This window comes from Lissotriton helveticus, chromosome 12, assembly GCF_964261635.1.
Source record: "Lissotriton helveticus chromosome 12, aLisHel1.1, whole genome shotgun sequence".
NCBI classification, from domain to species: Eukaryota; Metazoa; Chordata; class Amphibia; order Caudata; family Salamandridae; genus Lissotriton; species Lissotriton helveticus.
In genome coordinates this window covers 91356649-91379191 of record NC_136073.1, presented here as the reverse complement: position 1 = coordinate 91379191, position 22543 = coordinate 91356649, and positions in this window count along the sequence as shown.

Genomic DNA, 22543 nt, shown 5'->3' with positions numbered 1-22543 from the left:
CAACCACCACAGGACATAAAAAACATTCACTCCATGCCATACAAAACTAACAGAACCTCTCAATGTAACACATATTTTCATGACTTAAAACTATATCAGTCCAACGGTTTTTGGCAACATTGCACCAACATTACCCCTATAGATTGAACTTCTGCATCTCTTATCTTCAGCAGGTGATGCCACCTGCAGCATTCTACATCACATGAAACACTGAAATCGATCAACACTTCACCTTGCTATTCACAACAAATGAAATACATCACAGCATCATCACCACAGCATACCACACTATGCAAACTCAAAACTCACTAGCTCTCACCAGACAATACCTCATCACTCTATCCTCTTTCAGATAGTTAACACGTTATATCCTCAATACACAACACAACTGAAAACTAACCACATAGCATTTTCAACACTAAATAGCAGCAACTATCTGCATGGACATCATTTAGGGGTTGGCTTGCCCCCTGTCACTGCTTCTGCGGCCCCTAGCCTAAGAGGTGGCAAAATCAGTGCCTGGAACACAAGAGCTGCTCTTCCTACAGAATGCTGGTTGGAGCTCCACTTCTCTGGTTACTGTCAATGTTTTTATTATACAAATAGTAAATAATATTATTCACTATTATTGTAGTAAAAATAGAGTACATTAGCTGGAATATGACCCTATCTAGAAGAGGTAAGCAAAAAATGCTGTTAAAGGTACGTTGTATGCATGCATGCAGGTGAGTGTGTGTTCATGTGTGTTAGAGTGTGTGAATATGTGGGGCGTGGTTTTGGCGCCGTAGGGATTGGCCACCTTGCCGAGGAGCTCCGCAGCAACGTGAGCGGAACGGGAGCACACCGAGTGCTTTTGTAGCTCTGTGGGACCTATCTGCCACGATTTCTTCTTTCGGAATGCTGTCTGCCTCTTTTTGATGCCTCTGCCGCTATTTGGGATGAGCACTTTGCTGTGTTTTGCCATATTTCTTCAGCGCTGACTGTTCGCGTTTGATGCGACCGCCATTTTGATGTGCTTTTAACCCTGACGCGCGTTGCAGGCTTTTCCCTCACAAACCAACTCACGTGATGCTGGATACAATATTCTATGCCCTTAATTTACATTTTTGTCTGCATTTGGTGAAGTCTTTGACCCTGGGAAGAGATTTTTGATGTTAGAATGCTTTTCTTCATATAATTACCTCATCAATGTTATATCACCGCCATTTTGGAATGACCCTTTTCTCTCATGCTGGCAGTTAGTCTTTTCTACTATGCTTCCACTGGGACATTATTGACATGAAGATCTAGTATGTGAGTCTCTGCATATACTTTCAAGAACTTTGTATTACAAGATATTTCATCGGCATTTTCCGCATATTTATAAAATTTTCTGCTTGTGCCTTGTGAATCCTTCTTACCATTTTGGCGGCTCTGAACCATCCTTTCTTTTATATTGAATATGTTTGGTTCTCTTTTTGAAGATTAATTTTTCTATTCACTACATGCTTTAGTGTTTCACTTTCTGGAACTTGTTGCATCCTGTCTCAACTTTTTGCTTTCTCAATAGCAATGGCAATGTCACGCCACAGTCGTAATTCTGTGCAGCAAGTTAATTCTTCTACATCTTCTCGGGAAGATGCCAATCCCTTCAGTGTTTTACAAGAGAATATAGAGGATGCAGCCAATGACTCTTCTTTCACTAAATGCTCCTCTCCACTTCCTTCTCGCTCAAATAACAAAAGCACTTCCAAAGTACTTTCGTCATCTGCCTCTACAGGGAAATCCGTTAAAACAAATCCTCCCTCACCTCCTAACACGACATCCTCTATCTCTTTGGAGCTTCTACTAGAAGAAATTAGTTCACTCTAACCATATATGGAGGGAATCCGTTCGCTCAAACCTTACATGGCGGACACTAACGCTCACCTTCAAAGTCTTGAAGACAACTGGGCTCATACGGAGCAAAAGGTAGATCTCCTCGAGAAAACTATCTCTTCAGTCCAAGTCCTCACTGATCAAGTTCCGAATATGCACAGAGAAATTCAAAGTCTCAAGACCCAAGTGGAAAATTTGGAAAATCGCAATAGGCGCAACAATCTTCGCATTTACGGACTTGCAGAAGGTCTTGAAGGGTCGAACCCTACATCCTTTTTTCAAACATTTCTACCTCAGCTTCTTGGTTTATCAGGCTCTCCAGCTCTCAACATTCAGCGAGCTCACCATCTTGGTCCACCTTTGCATAGTTCTACCTCTTCGTCTTCTACAGTAAAACCCAGAGGTGTTATTCTATACTTTTTGAAGTATACAGATCTACTCAAGGTTCTTCAAACTGACAAGCAGAAAGGGAAAATTACTTGGAATGGCTCCAATCTCTTCTTCGCACAGGATTATGCTAAGAGTACCGCTGACCGTCGCAAGACGTTTTTAGACATGAGACCTGCTCTTCGTTCTCTGAATGCCCGATATGGCTTATTCCATCCTTGCCTATTTAAAGTGACTTATAATAACAAGACAACGAACTATGAAGGTCCGGCTCTACTTCAGCATTTTTTTGACTCAATGGAAATTCTTCATTTATAATTACCTGCGGAGTTTCCTTATGTATTGCGATGATGTCCTGTCCCGGTGTCCTCTCTGCACCTCCTCTCCTTTTGTTTTTTGTATTTTGTTATTATGTGCTCTGTATTTTGTATTCTTGAATTGTTTTTTTGGTCTGGTTGTGATCCTATTCTGGTAATATTCTCTTTTTTGATTTTTTTCTAGATGCGGCTGTTTGTCCCCTTGATCTGACATGTTCCCTTCTTCATGTTTCACTTGGAAGTTGTTCTCCCCGCGCTCGTTTCTGTGGTCTCTTCGGTCCGGTGTGTTCACTTCCTCATGTAGCTCCACCATCCCTATTCTTAATGTTTTCATGTGGTATGTCTCATTTTTGTCTTTCTCCATTCTTCTGTGTTAATTTTGAATCACATTTTCGGCTTATATCCCCTTCTCTTTTCGTATCTCTTCTCCTTCTTTCTTTCCTTTTTCTTTTGCCTTTTTCTTGTTTCTTCATTACCTACATCTCTGTTTACCATTATACCTTCATATTTATCCCTGTATTCACTTTTCCTTCTTATCTTTTTTCTTTTCTTTCCTCTCAGTAAGAATGTTTTACCATATTATAGCATTTACTCTTTTATTGTTAATATTACAGTTCATTGGCATTCTTAATTGTTTTTCCAGGAATTGTGCATGCTTTTGTTAATAGTAGCATCCTGACCTATTTTGAAACCTATTTTCTAAGCATTCATGTTTATGTTCTTTTTCATAGCATCATTTTAGTGCTTTTTATAACCATTGTGCATGTTTTCACTTTAATTATTCTCATTTAGAGTTTTAACTTGGAACGTTAAAGGAGTTAATAATCCTATAAAAAGACAACATGTGTTAACTCATCTAGCTAAATTAAATACAGATTTTGCTTTTATTCAGGAAACCCACTTATCAAATACTGAAGCTGCCAAGTTGAAAAGAGGTTGGGTGGGTCATGTTTTTTCCTCCCCTGCCTTCGGGAAAAAGAATGGCTTGTCTATATTATGTCATAAAAATCACCACTTTTCAATATTACATCAGGAAAATGATCTTGAGGGTCGTTGGGTAATTGTTAAGTTACTTATTAATCAAATACCCTTAGTACTATTCAATGTTTATGCCCCTGTTACTGTTGATAATGTGTTTTGGAAGCTAATTTCTGACAAGCTTGTCATGTTTGATGATGACTATATTTTCTTTGGAGGTGATTGTAATCAAGTCCTAGACCCTATTGTAGACAGACATTCCTCTGTTAAATTCTCCAATACCAAGATGCACTCACAATTCACCTCTACAATACGTCGCAAAGCTTTAACTGACCTTTGGCAGCTTTGTAATCCAGACTTACAGGAATATACTTTTTATTCCCCCTGTCATAACTCCCAATCCAGAATAGATTATTTATTCTTTAGCAAATCTTTGTACCAACTTGTCTCGCATTCCGAGATTGGCTCCATCTTAATTTCTGACCATGCCCTTGTTTTTGTAGATTTTGATTTACTTCCTTTCTCACCTCATGCTGGCAGATGGAGTTTCAATAATTCATTACTATCAGATCCTAACTTCACAGGCCAATTCACATCCTTTGCTTCCGAATTTTTCTCTATTAACTCTACTCCTGATTCTTCTCCGGTTATGATTTGGAACTCATTTAAACAGTGGCTAGAGGTTTTATTATGAACTTTGTTTCTCGGAAGAAGAAATTCTTTGAAAAGAAAAACACCCAGCTATTAGCTAAAATTAAACATCTTGAATACTCTTATTACCGTTCCAACTCTGAGGTTTCCTTAAAGAATGGAGGCAAAGATATACTTCAATAAATCCTCTACAAAAGCTGCTTCCTCTTATTTTTTAAGAAGCAGTGCCCGATATTATGGAGGTCAGAACAAAATGGGTAAATTACTTGCAAATTATTTGAAGATTCGTAGGGAACAAACTAAAATTGAATCCATCCGTAATAATGCTGGTGATTCACTATTCAAGGATGATGATATTCTTCGTGAATTTGTTTCTTTTTACAAAACCTTATATACACCAGAGCAACAACCTTCCTTTGATGCACTCTCTTCTTATTTTCATTCGATTCCCCCCTCTCGCTCATGACGTGGACTTTACCTTATTAAATTCGGACATCACATTATGTGAAGTTAAAAATGCTATTTCAAAATTAAAAAGGGGGAAAGCACCTGGTCCGGATGGTTTTACGATTGAATTTTATGTCCACTTCTCCTCCTTATTACTCCCCCATCGGTTTTTGCTTTTTCAATTTTTTACAAAGGATGGTGCCCTTCAGGTTCTTTTCAAGAGGCTGTGATCTGCTTAATACCCACAGATAATAAAGATCCCACTTCCTCTAAAAATTATTGTCTGACCCCGTTGGTTAATTTAGACTACAAGATTTTTTAAAAGCTTCTCACCCTCCGCATTGATCCTGTCTTACCTAATCTTATTGGACCGGAGCAATCTGGCTTTGCCTAAGGCCGTTTATCTTCAGATAATTCCCGGGTTTTCTTTAATATTCTTAGTAAGGCCTCCTCTCTTACGTAACCCATTGCTGCTATAGCACTGGATGCTGAAAAAACATTTGATAGAATTGGATGGGATTTTATGTTCCGGGCACTTAAATGGATCGGGTTCCCTGCTAAATTAATTTCTTTCATTTCATTATTATATTCAGGACCGAAAATTCTTTGTTAATGGGAAATCTTCTGAATACTTCTTTCATTTTAGAGGTGTTCGACAAGGCTGCCTAATTATCTCCCCTTTTATTTATATTTGCTTTAGAGCCTTTTTTAATGAAAATTAAGTTAGATAATAGTATTCCTGCCTGTAAACTAGGTAATTCTCATGTTAAAATGTCTGTTTACGCCAATCCCTCTACTTCCCTCCCAGCTTTCCTATCTCAAGTTAATACTTTCTCTCAACTTTCTGGTTTCCGTCTTAACTCTGACAAATGTGAAGTTCTTCCTTTGAATGTTCTTTGCTTAAAGCAAGATTTTATCTCGGCTGGTTTTTCTTGGAAAACTACTAGAATTAAATATTTAGGCTTATGGTTCTCCCCCACCATTCCAGAAACTTTGAAAGAGAACTTTGTTAATCTGATCAAAACTTTGCCTATATCTATTGATCGTTGGCACCCACTTTTTCTATCCTGGTGGGGGCGTCTAGATTCTATTAAGATGATGCTTTCTCCATTAATTATTTATCTTATATCTATGATTCTGGTCCATATACCTGCTTTTTATTTTAATTAAATTGATTCTATATTAAATAAATTCCTTTGGAAGAATAAATCTCCTCGAATAGCTCTCAATGCTCTTAAAGCTGATAAACTTTCTGGCGGCCTCAAATTTCCTTATTTTAAATCTTACCATTATGCATTCTCCTTGAAACAATCCTCTCGGTGGCTCTCTTTTGAACCAGATCATGATATTCATCCTCCTATCTGGTTAAATATTGAGAAGCACTTTATAGCCCCTTTTAATTTTAATGCATCTCTTACTTTTACTAACACTATATATTCTTTTCGTTCTCAAGTAATTTCTCACACACGTAAAATATTAATACCTCCTATTCCATCCTCCTATCCGGCTCTTTCCTCATTACATCACCAACCCATTTGGTATAATCATTTATTACGTAATAAGGGCTGTACCATTTATTGGAAAACTTGGAGCTCCAACGGTTTACTGTGGATTTCTCAACTGATATCTAATAATTCTCCTCTCTCTTTTTCAGACCTTCAATTAAAATGTTCTTTACCCTCTTCCTGCAAGTCTCAATACGAATCACTTCTTCCTCTTCTTTTGCAATATCTTCTTTCCTTGCCACCTACTCCTGCTTTCCCTGTCAAATGCTCTACTCTCTTTCCTTTATTATCTATTACTACTTCGGCCTCTTCTCTTTATAGAAATGTATTTTTCTCTTCTGATAGGCCTAAGGGGAAATGTGAGTTGATCTGGGAAAAAGATCTTGTAGAATGTTGGTCTACTGCATTTTGGGACAAATTATGGTTAAAAATTCATAAAACGTCTAGAGCAGCTAATACCTCCCAGACCCTGTTTTTTACCTAGAAGCGTCTTCTCTTCACTCCAGCGAAACCCGCCTCATTTTCCACAGATTATTCCTCAGATTGCTGTTCATGTAAAGGCTCCTCAGCTGATTTAAAACATATGCTTTTTGATTGTCCCTCTCTTTCCCGTTTTTGGCTGTTAGTCTGGTCTCAAATTAATAAAATGTTCAATACCCAAGTCCCGTTCTCCATCTCCAACATCTTTTTAGGCTCACTATCACCCTCCTGGCCACATTCAACCCCCATTCCCTCACTCATTGATCTGCTATTAGCGATAGCCCTTCATCTAATCACCTCTAACTGGAAACATGCTGAGAAAATCACTTTTAGGGCCTGGTGGAATGCTGTTTGTTTTCATCATAGATTAGATACAGGCAGTGTCTCCCCCATCTCTTTATGTATTAACCCCTTAATTGCTGCCGTCGGCCAACGGTCGTCACGGCCACTACCTCCCCAGTGCTGCGCACGACCGTTGGACGTCCATTCAGCACTAGTTCCAATGGACAGCGCAGCACTGGGGAGGTTTATTTACAAGCTCTAAAGGGGTTAAAAGGGACATTTTATGGCTTCCCCTATCCTCGTATCTAACGAATTTAACCTCAGTTTCTTCCACTATAGTTAACACTCCGGATGAAGTTGGGAAACCTCCGTAATCTTTTGTGTCTTTTATTTTTTATACTCTTGATGAATGTTCTCTGATATTGTTCCTCTTTTCTTCGCATAGCTTCTTTTGTAGATATTTCATAATGTATTATATCATTATTGTAAAGATCCTTTACAACGCGGTCAAAACACCGCAGTGCTATTACGGCGCGTCTTTTACAACGCAAGTCGTTACCACGACTTGCGCTGGAGGGCGCTCTAGACTAAGGAATAGTAGATTTACTATTCCAATACCTTCCCTACTGTACGTAGGCTGGAGTTGGAATAGTAAATCTTACTATTCCTAAGTCCAGCACCCTACAGTGTGGTAAACACTTGCGTTGTAAAAGATGCGTTGTGATGTACCGCGATCATTTTGATCGCGTTGTAACATCATACATCCATCATTACTACTGATGTATTAGGTTATAATTCAGGTAATGTTTACCCTTCTTGTTTCCCCCCCCCCCTCTTTTTCTTTCCCCTCCCCTCCCCCCTTTTTAATAGCTATAGCAGTTTTTCACTGACTTTTGCCTTTATAATGTTTTTTCTCTGTATGTTATAATCTTGTCTTCAATAAACTTTAAACTTAAAAAAGAGTGTGTGAGTATGTTATTATGTGTAAGCATGCGTGTGTGAGTCAAAGTAAAAGTCAAAAGGCATGTGATGTCACTTCAGCTACCCTTAGCATTTTAGTGTATGGATATCTATAATTGCATGCTGCTTAACATTAGCTAGCCAAACAAGTTAACAAGACCACTGGTACTACCAAGGTTGGATTAGTGCAACATCATCAACACTTACTTACCTAAATCAGCAATCCAAAATTGCAAAAATTATAGAATCAGGTTGCCAAGTTGAGTTAACATCTCCGATATATGAAACCAACCACAGCACTGACTGCCAGTACTGAAAATTACTCAGTCCCAAGTGTGCCATGTGCCAAAATAACGGCCTAGAAATAAAGACAAACTTTCTGCAAAATCCAATCACCATATGTAGCCAGGCTGGAACTTAAGTTTAGGAAGGTTGCACAATTATGCCAAAAACGTCCTTTGCAAATAAATTACAGAGGAAAATCAGGGTCCCTGCCTTTGCAATCAATGGTCAATTTTTAAGAGTTCATACCATGGATAACTATTCAGCTCAAATGAACCATAAAAGTACATAAAAGAAACATGAATATAAATCATCAATATCAAAAAGCACAATGATCAAGTTCATCAAGTATAAATATAAAGCACACAATATAAAAGGATGTCAAAAATAGTAATTACTACAGAGATCAAGCAACGGGAACAAACTAACAGCACTCATAACGTACTCATACGATATTTAGAGCTATCAACAAACACCTAAGAATGACTGTAGGTATGATAACAGAGATGGTATGAGCCATGAATAGCAAACATCATATAATTCAATAACATGTGAATTTCTTAATTGCTCTCTTTTCAGCACACTATCTATATCATTACAGTGTTTGAGGAAATAAATAGAAAATGCACTCAAGGAATTTAAAAACTATTAAACAGACACAATTCCTATGACACAGTCACCCTCTGCTGCATAACCCTTTGAATGATGTAGCAATTGAGAGACCATTTCTTGGTCATGGTAAGGTCTGTAAGAAATCTAAAGTGGGCCTACAATATCTAATATTAGCTTGCTTTATAATAAGCAAAATCTACAATTTTCTCAGTGACAAATATTATTTGCAAAAAAGCTTAAAGTGTATTGTGAATTGTATAGAACAACTATTGCACGGGCAGTGAGGTTACTTTGGGTTTTATGAGCTCTGAGTAGGATAGGCTACTAAATAATGTACAGTGTTTAATCTAAGTCTCATCAATGGAAATCTAGGATGAGGTATTGTGACCCAGATTAGATATGGCTCAACGAAATTACATGTACACATTTCAACAGAGGCCTGCACAGTGGGATTTTTAGGTCTCACTTTCGCGGCGCCCATGTACTGCATAGGAAAAATACCTTTTGGAATCGCTTCACTTTTTGCCCTAAAAACGTGCACGCGTTGCATTGCTTTCAATGGCAATGGATGCATGTTTGGCGATTCCGTTGCGGGAGAGAGCTTTGGCGCCATGTGCTCCCACAAGGGAAATGCTTTCACTTTTGCTGACACTTATTTTTAAGATCAGGATTATAATAATTCTGTCCTCTCCAGACTTCATAGTTCCAGTAAGCAAACATGCAGCAAACATGCTTTATGTTCCCACCGCAATGCTGACATTTGCTGTCAGTCATTCCTAGATCACTCTTGACTCCGGCACCCAACATGCTACAAGCATTAAGAAGCAAATATTTTGAAAGGCTCCAGTGTAACTCTCACTTATGCCTTATTTGAGATAACCAGAGTACCTTTCATGTTAAAGATCATGGGCAACACAGTTAAACACTACACTCTCCTTTAGCGTATTCATCCAATGCAGCATACATGCAGTGAGCGTCAAAATAAACAATATGTACATATATGAAACACATTGAAGTCAGCAAGGGTTTGTTATTTTATGCAGTTACAGATCAGGAAACTGAAGGATAACCCTACTGTCGTAAAGATGACCACCCTTGTCCGAGTTGCCTGAATTCAGCTTAATGTCGGTCTTCCATTGCTGATATTTTAGTAGATGTTATTCATCCGTAATTTTAGCACGTCTGGGTTGCATAACAATTCATCTGCTGAACATATTCATAAGCAGTCTGAGATACAGAAGTACTGGTAATTTGTAAGATGGTTTTGGATTGGGTCATAGCGAGCATCTCAGCCAATTGTAGCGCAGCACACTATTCCAAAGCTGATTGGCTGAGGGGTCTGTACATGCCTTCGTCAAAGCCCTCCTTCCTCTTAAGCTGTCGGATACCGCCTGCCTAGTTCAGAGAGGAAGATTATTCACTGACTGGGCATTGTTGTGTGTTTTTGGGCCAGTTGGAAGATGGGTGGCGCATTTTGTAGTAGGGCACCATTTTGTTACAGTGAACAATGGTTGGACCCTGTCCTAGTGTGTTCATGATTGACAGCCGGGCATCCCCCTTTGCCTTTGTAATCGTTTCTGAATTTGGCACCTAAAGGGGTGCAGCCATGTCCGGCAGAAGATGGAGTGACAGTTCTCTGAGGCGAATGTTGTATTTACTGATACTGCTTATTACGTTTGCTTTGTGTTTTTTATTTGATGCGTACCTTGATGCGTACCTTGATGCTACATTGACTGCTTTATGGTTTTAGACAGCACATCAAATGTTTTGTGTCATCCCTACTATTTGTCATGATACCCAGCCATGTGATAATCTGCATGGTACTCGTACACGGGTCATATATTCTTCTTGGCACAGGTATACTGATTGCTTTCTGCATGGCACCCACACCCCAGAGAGGCTTTGATGTTGTCTTTAAAAATATGTTTTGACCATTGAAAAAAATTGTCTTTGTTCTTTAATATTCACTAGTGATGGATGACGTGTGAGTTGTACTAAACAAGCATCAAGTAGACTGTGGCATATGTAGTAGCCCTATATGTTAAATGTAGTGTTGGCATGATGTTTACATTATTGATGATAACAATTGCTGTGTTGATACCTTTGTGGGGGGAACATCCTTTACAACGCGGATGTTACACCACAGTTCCCTTACGATGCAACTTTTACAACGCAAGTTGTAACAACGAATTGCGCTGGGGGGCACTCCAGGATAGTAAATAGTTTAATTTACTATACAACTCCTTCCCTACTATCCATGGGGACTGGAGTTGGAATAGTAAATTAAACTATTCACTATCCAGCCCCCAACAACGCAAGTTGTGGTAACGACTTGCGTTGTAAAACATGCGTCGTAAAGTACTGCGATGTAAAACATCGCTGTGTAACGACGTACATCCCCTTTGTGGTGGTCATTCCTATCCCTACTTTTCCATGCTCTTGTGTATGTGTTTGTGAGTTCTCTTGAGTGCTGTTTAGGTTTCACCTAAATCTCTTATATTTAATATATCTTAAAAGGGGGCTACTCTCAGTTGCCAAATTTATGTGTTCATTCGCTTTTGTGTGGAACATTTTTTTGGGTTAACTTCACCTAGCTGCACACATTTATGATGCTTCTAATAAAGCTGTTCACACTGTTTAAGCCCCTTTCACTGTCAAGGTAAGATCTCTTCTCACGTATAAGGCAGATAGCTTCTAACAATTGGATGGAATGCTTGGCACAGGAAGCACACTAAGGGCATGGGGAATTTGAATGTTATCTGTGGGCTGCATACATGGTGTGCCATTCACTAAGCTAACAAGCATTGGCATAGCCAATAGGTGTCGCCTTTGGGACCATGTTTAGTTATCCAGCAGAATATCCTTGGTGCAACAACATTAACTGTTGCATGGCTAAGCACTTATAAGGTCCCAAAGGCGAGACCTATTGGCTATGTCAATGCTTGTTTAGCTTCTAACTACACTTGTGGACCAGTCTCGAGGACACCTGATTCACGCCGGTCATCTCTTCTCCCTCAACAGCTGATCCGCTCCGGCAGTAGCAGGAGCCCTGTGGAAATCTTGGCATCAGGACGGCGTATTGTACACCGCGACGGATCCCTCGCTCAGTGTGATTGCGGTGCCCGCTTTCAGATCATGGCAGCCTCTAAGTCCGTGGCATGTGCTGAGCCGATAATGTTGGTTTGGAAAGGGCGGTTCCACACACAGGAATCAAAGTTCTTTCTTCTCCGACTGTCAGATGGTGGCTTGGGATGGCCTCGCAATGTCATGTTTTTTTCAGGATGTAAGGCCCGGCCCGGAGCTCAGCTAAAACACGTTTGCCATGTTTGGCGGTTTGGCACGCCCCCCACTGGTTGACCACATTACAATTAATCTGATCACACCACACCTCATAACACAATACACCATTTTACCATACCTCATCACACCACACAGCACAATGAACTTACTCTCCATGCCATACAAAACCACAGTTCACCCCTGCACATAAACCAGCAACATACTGTACCACACTTCAAAAATGCACAGTAGAAATCGGCAGCCTGCTGCATTCCATCACAAATTAAAGCACCATAACACTGTATGTGAACACCTTCCACATTTTACACAGCATCTTTCATGTGCAACTTCAATTAACAATACTTTTCAATACTTATCAACAACCACTAGAAGACAACAGAACAGCACACCCACCACCAGATCATACTACAGCAATTCACATTGTAGTAAATGTGGGAGTCTCATTTTATGACTACATGTTTTTAAATTGAATTTCCACCTATCTCTAATGTGTACACTGCATTTATAGAAGGCACATCTGATGACCTGCTCAAGTGGAGATAGGCGGGAAAACTGTCTGGGAACACCCAACGACCCACTGTATATATAATAAGCCCTTCAAAATTTACACTAAGGCTTGTCATCAGTTCTCTTAATGGCTTTCTAATACTGTGCCATCTTTAATTTTTTATAACTCCATGATGGCAAAATAGAAATAATCTGCCCGGCTGGTTATCCAAGGTGTTTGTGATTTGTTCGATGGTGAAGCCTTACTGGCAAAAGATTTCTTAAGGTTTTGAATTTGATGACTGAAAGAAGCTAAGAAGCTGTCATTTAAATCTGGTTACGATGTTCTCTATGTCTATGTATTTACCATGATCTGGAGCCTAATGATGCAAGGAAAAGGAAGCAAAAAGAGAACTCCATTACTTTGCGAATAGCAGATGTATTATAGTTTGTCTTGGTTCCTGGGCTAGAGGTAACTTGTGGAAATACCTAAAATATGGAAAGTCCTTATACCAGATTGTTTATTCAAACTGGTTAATGCTTAAATGGAAAAGTGATCTCTTCCGTTTGATAATACAGACTTTATTAACAATCTACGGGGCTTATTTACAAGCCCCTTGTCATAGCTGCCAGCTTTTCAGTATGTATATGTGTGACATTTCTATTTTCGGGCGTGCCTACGAGTGACATCTGAATCCTCATGTGTGACACTTTGAGTGCCACTCTATTGAGCGTGATTATAAAAGAAAATGTATACAGCACAAATAGCTAACCGCCCAATTTATGTTGTTTTAAACAGTTCAGTGTGTTTACTTACCTCTTCACATAGCACACTTTTGACATTTCTGAGAGTTGCTATTGCTCTTGGGATTCATACACTCTTTATATAATGGATGTTACTGACCTGTGTTCCACCAACTGAGCACTTTTTTACTGATCCATTCCCACTGTAATAAATCACAGATGCATTTGTTTAAATTCAGCCCAGTCCTTTTTTATTCATCCACTTTGACCCCTTGCGTGCACGTGACAGCCGGGAGCCGTCACGCGTCAAGGTGGGCGTGTGCAGAGGACGTCCCCCGGCTGTCTGGACCCCGCCCACTCATTAACACCCCAGCACCGCAGCAGAATTTTCACCGCGGTAAAGGGGTTAATTTATTGTCTATTTGGAGCTGTTTTATGCCTGAGTAGCTAATCCTGAACACATTATTCTATGTCCTTTGAGGCTTTTAGTCTTGGCTATATTTATATAATGTTAGGATTACAAGTTCCAGGATGAAAAGAAAACCCTCAAGTGTATGAGCTAGTCAGGGATGGAACTAGGAAGCAGAAGAGGTGCGTACATTGTTTAGTTATACTTTAATACAGAAGTCATACCGATAGTACATAAGACATCAGGTTTACGCAAGCATTCTATTCTAATTTATTAAACAATTGATTTGCATTCCTGCCTCTAGTAGAAAGGTTCAGAAGTGCTGTGAGTGCCCCCTGAAGGCCAGCTGCAGAGTTCACCCAAATCTGAAACGCCCTCCTCCAGGGCACATATAGGATGAAAACATCAGCCGGACCAGCCACTGGCAAAAACACTGTTGAACGTAGCACTTGTCAAAGACAGATATTTACCATCATCTATGGATTCCGGAGTAGCGTGCTACTCGCCCAAAAGTGCTTCAACACCCCATCAGTGGTAACAAGCGCTATGTAAATGCAAACCATTTTCACCTCTTCGATCCCTCAGCTATCCTTCTCAATCCAAATAACTGACTAATATCCATCACTCGAATTACTTTCATATTTCACTATATTAATTCACCACTAATCCTTTATGGGTTCCGGAGTAGCGTGCTACTCGCCCAAAAATTCGCTTCAACACCCCATCAGGGATAACAAGAGCTATACAAATTGCAAACCTTTTTCCCTCTTCTATCCCTCCGCTATCCTTCTGAATGCAAATAACTGACTAACCTATTCACCACTCAAATTACTTTCATATTTCACAACACTAATTCAACACTAATCCTTTATGGGTTCCGAAGTAGCGTGCTACTTGTCAAAAAAAGCGTTACAACGTCTCATCAGGGATAGTAAGCGCTATATAAATGCAATTACAATGCAATACAATAAATCTTTCTCACATCGAAAACCGCAAAACCATTTTGCTGTTTTAGTCTTTAAAAGTTATTTCAAATGTTAGCCAAAGGGAGCCTGCCTGACAACTACAGATGAGTTGCTATGATAAAGGGGATAATATTTGCTGCAGGAGGGGGGGGTGAGCGATTCACACAGATACTGCCCTAATTGAGAATTTCTGTGCAGTGTGCGCCCTGCTTGTCCTGTGTCCCCCCCTACTTCACCAGAGAACAAGTCTGTGATAGTTCAGAGTCCCTGTCAGCTCTACTGTTGGCCGGGCTCTGGACAGACAGGTATCAGAGAAAGGTCTGTGTTATCTGCTCAAGAAGGACAGCTCTTCGAAGTGCAGGAGCGCACAGTTGTCCCATAAATAGGAACATTTACCATACTTATATCAGGGCTGGTTCTACTAGAGTTTCAGCAGGTGCAGTGGCAAAAGCACACAGGGCTGTGAAAGCTCACGGCACTCCAGGTGTGGGTGTTGTTTTACTATTTACATTGGGGCCCCGGTGCCCGTTCTTGTTCCTGATATTGGCATCACTTGTTTCTCAGAGTCTTTTGTCTAGGCACTAAGGGCAAGGCACTGAAGAATGCCCAGCCAAAAGGGGATGGGGGCCGCACAGCACTGAGACTGACAGACACACGCATCACAGAAGTGCAGTGGAGTGGCAGGCTGTAAGTGCCTTCCCTTAGCCAGGGCAGGCGGAAGTTCCTTCTCTCACATTGCGGCCAAGACCTGGAACAAGCTCATGGCGGACATCAGATGCGCCCCCTCCCTGAGCACCTTCAGGAAGACCCTCAAGACCTGGCTCTTTGGCTAAGCAGACCCTCCCCCCCAGCACCTTGAGACCCTCATGGGTGAGTAGTGGGCTTACAATCCCTTGATTGATCGATTGATTGATTGATTGGAAGCCATGGGAGCAATGAGACTTATCAGGCCTCACCCTCAGCTCCTCTGTTTCAGTCCGATAAATCCCTATCGTCCCACTGCCACTTTCTGGTTGGCAGGTGGCATTGGCTGTGTGAGGGGTGAGCATCAGTCTAATGCCTGATGCGTGGTACTTGGCAGGGCTACCTTGAGCCGCTGGTGTGTCACCTTTTCCCATATTAAAAGTGATGCACCGGTGGTGTAAGGGGCTTGTAAATAACCCCCTATGTTTCACTTGTTTAAAATAGCATAACCCTTGTCTTTGTATTGTATTGTATCTGTGCTTGTATAGCGCTACTGCCACCCTACGGGTATCCTGGCGCTTCTTTAATTTACTTCAGTTTGTTTTTTCTTCTCTGTGTAAAAATGTGAAATTGATCTTATTTGAATTGATTAAATTGAATAGACCATTTATTTTTATTACCTCATCTCATGAATCAATACAAAATACAAATGAAAAAGTAAAAACACGGTACTCTATTTTTGTCCTGTTATACCCCAATGTGATTGAAAAGGTCATCTCTCCAGTGGAAGGCAGATAAAATGGCGGGATGGACAATTTCCAACCTGCCGATCCTTTTACAAGCAATGGTCACAAAAAGGGCTTAAAAAATATTGCAGCCTCTATAAGTATGGAAGGGATGCTGTAGAACACCCGCACATGCCCTTATTTCTCGCGGAGACCAGCCAGTATCCCCGTTATTCATAGATCATGAAGAGATCATTTACATAATGTTCTAATCTTGAGTAATGCATAATTTTCACCACAGAAATGCCTGGTGATATAGCTTGAGGTGTTCTGACAGGATGTGAGACATCAATGGAATACAAATGTCAACTTTAAAATGTGGCCACAATCCACAACCGGCTACAAAGCAGAGTTCTCGTCCACCCTTGTGTCAGGACTTAATGAAATATTATTCAGAACAGAAACTGCATTCATAGGGGAAATACCAAGGTATGTGAAGATGTAGGCTGGTGGAGGAGAATGGCAGTGATATGGGGGATAGTGTGAGAGATGGAGGCATTAATTTCCATGGGATTCACAGCAGATGAGACACTAGGGGCAACTTGATTGGTGGAGAAAGCAACATGTTTCCAAAAACAAACTGGCAAGCACTACCAAGTCAAACGATTAGATTATGACCCTCTCCAAGTATTTACTTCCTCTTCTGGGGGTTTAGAATGGCACTGAAATTTCAAAGGCAGTCAATGCTTCAATTCTTTGCAGGTAACTGAGCGTGAGGGTAGGTTTTCACTGTCACTCCTAGTTCGGACCTGAATTTCCCTTCAGTAACACTTTTCTTGTTTTGGCTACTCCTCAGGTCCCTTTCTCATTCAAGTTCTTCTACTGAGGGAACATACCTTTGATGGATGGTCAAGTTTGTATTGAAATTCTTATCAAATCTACTCTCTACCTGTAGTCTGCAACCTCTTGCAAATCACTTCATGGCGCAGCTGTGCTTTGCTTCCATGACGATGAGGGGTACAACATCACAAAAATAATTGCCTACTATGCTGTCATATTTAATAATCAATATTTAGTTATGATGTAGTTTCCATAGGAAGAACGTTGTTTCATTTGGCAATAACTTTAGTGTTGTTAGATGAATCCTCGTAACATTTTTAAAACTAGTTTGGCGCCTACTTCAGATGCTGGTGTGAACATTTCAGAGTGAGCCATCAAGCGGGGGATGAGAAACGGGGGGTCCCAAAACACATATCCCCATGTTAATTTCAATAGGAACTTTAGATGCAGCTACAGCCCAAAAAACTGAACAGAATTACGCCAAATTTGGCAGAAAGGCAGCACTTAGTCCAGAAAGGGAACGTTTTTGTTAATTGGGTACATCTGCTCAGTAGTTGTGGAGTAATTTAAAGAAATCTCCAGTTGTATATATAGACATGTGGAGAATCCATGGCCCCTAACAACAAAAAGAGGAAAACCTCTCCTAGAAAACTATTAGTCTGTAGGTAATATATCCATTAATTTCTATATATCATCATTATCCCACACAAGCAGAATTATTTGAATGTCATGTCAATTTATTATTAGTAATCCATCAATGATAGCTTTTTCATAAAAATATATACAATGCAATTCAGTAAAATAAACATATCATGTAGCCCCGACCAATCTCACACAGCCAGGCATCCTCACAACTAACCACAACACCATAAACAATAACACAAAAAATTCACAAATATAACAAATTACAATACAGAAGTACAAGGAAAAATACAAAATAATACAAGCAAAAAAGCGCCGACGCGCGTTTCGCAAAGGACAAGTATCCACAGCTCCTTCGTCAGGGCGCAAACAAAAACATATTATATACACAATTTCTTCAGAGGCGTAGGGTTCTTCACCTTTCAAATAATCAATTCAAGTTGCAGATACCAAAATAACCGGGGCTATCTCTTGAAACTGGTAAATGCGAATATATGATATCTCACGAGGTCCAGAGCGGAATCCAAGTAGGCCACGCCCATATTATATCCGGCCGTTCACTACCCAATATCCAGGGCAAAGGTGCCCTCACGTATTGTCTGAAACGGACAGAGAGGGCACGAAAATAGATGAATTACGTGTCAGTGAAAACTGCAAAGAAAGATAATAATAAATACGGCACAGTGTAAATAAGTTTTTAAAACGTATGTTCAACAATTTGGAGTTAATCGTGATCCATATAACACCAGATCTCACTACAATAGGCCACCTTAGTGATACACGTGGCCTTGTAGATCTGCAAAAGTGCCCCAATGGGGCTATTGTCCAACCTGGATGCAAAGTTAAAGATGGAGGTGTTGGTCTTAACAAAATCCCCTTTTTTCCTGCTGATAAGGGAACGCCAGTTCATGGCGGCATCAAACACTACTCCCAAATATGAGAAGACATCAGTCTTAGGAACCAGGGTCAATCCCATCGCAAATATGTAAGATTTACTAGGGCGGGAACCTACTTTCATTACAAAGGATTTTTTATTATTCACCAGCAAATCCAGGTCCCCTATAAAATAAACACATTAATTCTGTAAGATTTGCAGACCCCTGGCTGTCCTAGCCATGATGATGGCATCTTCTGCATACAATAGTACTGGCAGGGTCCACCAGCCCACCTGTGGACAGTTTTTATCTTCAAAAGGGTCTTCTCCAAGTTGTTGAAGTACAGATTGAAAAGGAAGGGGGCCAGGATGCACCCCTGTCATACCCTTCTCTCGATTGAGAACTGGCAGGTAACTCTCAGTTCTTTAGAACATCGTACCACTACCTCGGTGTCTCTGTGTAGGTCCCTCAGAAAACATACATGATCCGGGCTAACTCCTAGAGACAAAATGATCTGCAGAAGATTCAATCTATTAACAATATTGAATGTTGATGACAGATCCATGAAGGCTAAATAGACAGTGCTTATCAAGTATCATGTAGAGGTTTAAACTGTGGTCCACTGTAGATCGACCCAGGAGGAACTTTTATTGTGCATCAGACAAAATATTGTTGGCATCTGCCCAGCTAGAGAGTCTGTTGAGAACAATGCGGCCTACCACCTATACAACTGAATCAAGTAAATAAATTGGCCTATAGTAAAAGGTGATATCTGTTTCTTCCTTTTTGAAGCCCGGTACGATTGTGGATAGTGCCAAAGAGGTCGCCATCTGGACATGGCTGCAGTGTTTATTACTGCAGTAAGGCTGGTACCCAGGTTTCCATATTTGAGATGTAAAGGTCTGGTTGAATCCTGTCGGGGCCTGGAGCCTTCCTTTTTGTCAGCCCTGATATATCCTCTCTTACTTCCTCCAAAGAGAAAACCACATGGGGTGTGCCCTCTCCTAGGCACAGGTCTACTTTTGCGGCAGAAAATAACAGAAACAGGTCCTCAACATGCCTTACCCATTTGTTTTCAGTTATATGCCCGTCCAGTTGATTGGTGCTATCACCTGCCAGTAAAGGATTGTTAAATATGCTCCATTACTTTGAACTATTCAACAAATTGCTGGCTTTTATAAGATTTGACAAAGTCTTGACCTTCAAGGCAGACTTAAAACTAGCCAGGGAAGCTTTGTAAAGTCTGCAACAAACCTTAATGGTGGAGGGATCTCTTGGGTTGGTGCAGAGGGATACCCTCAAGTTACTGGAGGCTCGTGAACATTCAGAGTCAAACCATCTTTGGACCGCAAAGGGTCGCTGTGCCACTGGGGCCTTTAGTAAACTAGCATTTACGCCTGAAATGGTGTTAAAAGCCTCTAAGATATACAATGGCTTAGCTAGCCTATCTGTGCAGGTTACAAACTCTTTATGACACTGAGAGAGCAAAGACTTGTGAAACAGATCTAGGGAAATCTGGGCCCACTTCAATCTCCTCCAACCATCCGTCGTTTTCAGCACCCCCTTGGGGTCCACCCTGTTGCTTTGGGTTCTCCAAGGCCAACAAATAGACATGTTCACTGGGTTGTGATCACTACGCACACTCTCCTGGATGGAGAAGTCTAAAATATGTGGAAAAAAGGGAGTAGAGACAAAAACAAATTGATGAATTACTCACACCCTCGACCAGTGAAAGTAAGGTTTATGTCCATGATCTCAAGGGGCAACTTATTCATTGCTAAGGTTAAGTCAAACTAATTTACAAGGGCATTAGGAAAGTTACCCTGTAATGTATGCTTATTTATGAGAACACTATGTCCCTTTTGCACCAGATAAAGATGTACATGCCTGACCAGGGCTCTTAATCTGATTGATGAGGCCAACCAAAACCACCCTGCATGGCTTTGAGTGGCCTCATAAATCATGAGTAAGACATTCTGCAACACACCTAGAAAGAGGAAAACACCTCTGAGCATTGTTTTAGAGCAAGAAGGTGCCCCTTTCTGCACAAAAAACATCCTGCATGCAACAGAGACACTCTTGCAATATGTTGCAAGGTTTCTACATTGGTCCTAGGCATCCAAAACGGCAGCATCACAGGGAGAAAGGACAGTAATGCACCGTATGGCATAACTATTTTGCATTCCTGCCTTTTCACTCTAGCGACTTGCTGCGCGGCCCTAGTCTAAATCACAGTAAATGAGGGCCAAAGTGAGCAGTCAGGCTTGCCCTGCACTTGCGCATTCCAGGCTACATAAAGCATGCAAGTGTCAGAAATGATTAAAAGTAGGAAGTTATACTACACTCCAGGGTGAACACTAGCACAATCTGGGGAGATACAAAGTAGCATCTTAGGATTCTCCAAGGGTTATCACCAAAACATCAATAAAACTCATTTTCCCGGCAGGCCCTGTGATATGTGGAAAAATTGTAAAATAAAATAACCTTCAGCAAAAAGAATTATTAATATGTGGTATGATCTACATAAAGGAAATTGTGTGCCGTTGAAATAAACAACTTATAGCGATGCAGAGATGGGACAACCTGATGGTATATGTAGAAGCAGTGTCTTCAAATACAGTAAAACCACATTAACCACTGGTAAAATGTGCCATCTGTTTGTCCAGTTATTCATAATCATTAAGTCCTTTATTAATAGACATCAATAGATGTACCCATTTACATTCTCTCAGATGGAAGATGTATGCGAATTCCTCTCCTCATGGGTTTTGCTTGACTTCTTCCAGAACCTTCTATCTCACATCCTCTGCAGTGTAGTTTGATGTTCTGAAGTGTTCCAGCACCGGAGCACATAGTGAAAAGCACCGAGGGCCAATATGACACATATGGCACATTTTCTTTGATTGCGCCAGGTGCATCTTTTAAAATGTGCGCCTGGCACAATCAAGGTAAATGCGCCATATTAGGTTGAATGCACTGCCCTCCGGGTAGCCAGGAACTCAACCTGCCAGGGGGGCAGCGCATTTATGTGAAAAACAGAGCAGCTGCGTTGAAGCCACTCAGTATTTTCACAGTGCAGGCAGCACCCGCCTGCACTTTTAAAGAGGATTAGAGACCCCCTTGCAGGCGGGTGCAGTGTTTGACTGCACCCGCCTGCAGGGGGATGTCTGGGGGATCTATGGGACCCTCTTTCCCCCCTCCAGAGGGCTGCAATCAAGGTGCACACAGCCTCTGCACCTGCTTCTGTAATACGGTCTGGGCACAGAGGCAAAGGGATTCCCTCATTTGCATGGGGCTACATCCAAATTTAAATGAGTGGATGCCCTCTTGCGGGAGCGCTGGTGCTCTATGTGTGCCATTGCTTTCAGTATCACACTAAAGGACGCACAAGCATCTGCGGCACCTTCTGTAATGCCAAAGTGCCCCCGGGGCACTCCTACAATTTTATCAAGCCTCTGGAATGGCTGCAATGTTAGAACTCTTGATTCGTCTGACAAACATATGAAAGATTACAAGGACAGTTTTTGACATAAACTACATCAGTACTATTACAGGTAATCAATTCCTTGAGCATCTATTTTTTGTTTTCATGTTCTAAATCTTTGCTTTTAATACAAAGGCAGAATTGCTTTTCCCACATTTATAATTTCCCGGTAATGAAGATAGACTCCGATTTTATTTATTTCATAGAATGTTCTTGTAATCTACTATATGCCTTTTTGCATTGATTTCACACTGCAGGAACACTGCTTCTGTTTCACCACTTATGGAGCACCATAAGTTATGTAATCAATCAATCAGGCGTTTGTAAAGCGCTACTACTCACCGGTGAGGGTCTCAAGGCACTAGGGGAGGGGGATGCAGATTCCAGGCAATCAAGGAGGGGGCCTGTTGAAGAGCCAGGTTTTGAGGTTTCTTGTGAAGATGAGAAGCAATATTGTCTGCCTGAGGTGGAGCGGAAGGTCGTTCCAGGCCTTGGCCATGAGAAAGGGGAAGGAGCAGCCTCCCGATTTGGAATTTCTGGTGCGGGGGACCATGGCGTAGGAGAGCTGGGCTGATCATAGGGTCCTTTGGGGTGCTTGGAATTTGAGTCTGTTGTTCAGGTATGCTCGTCC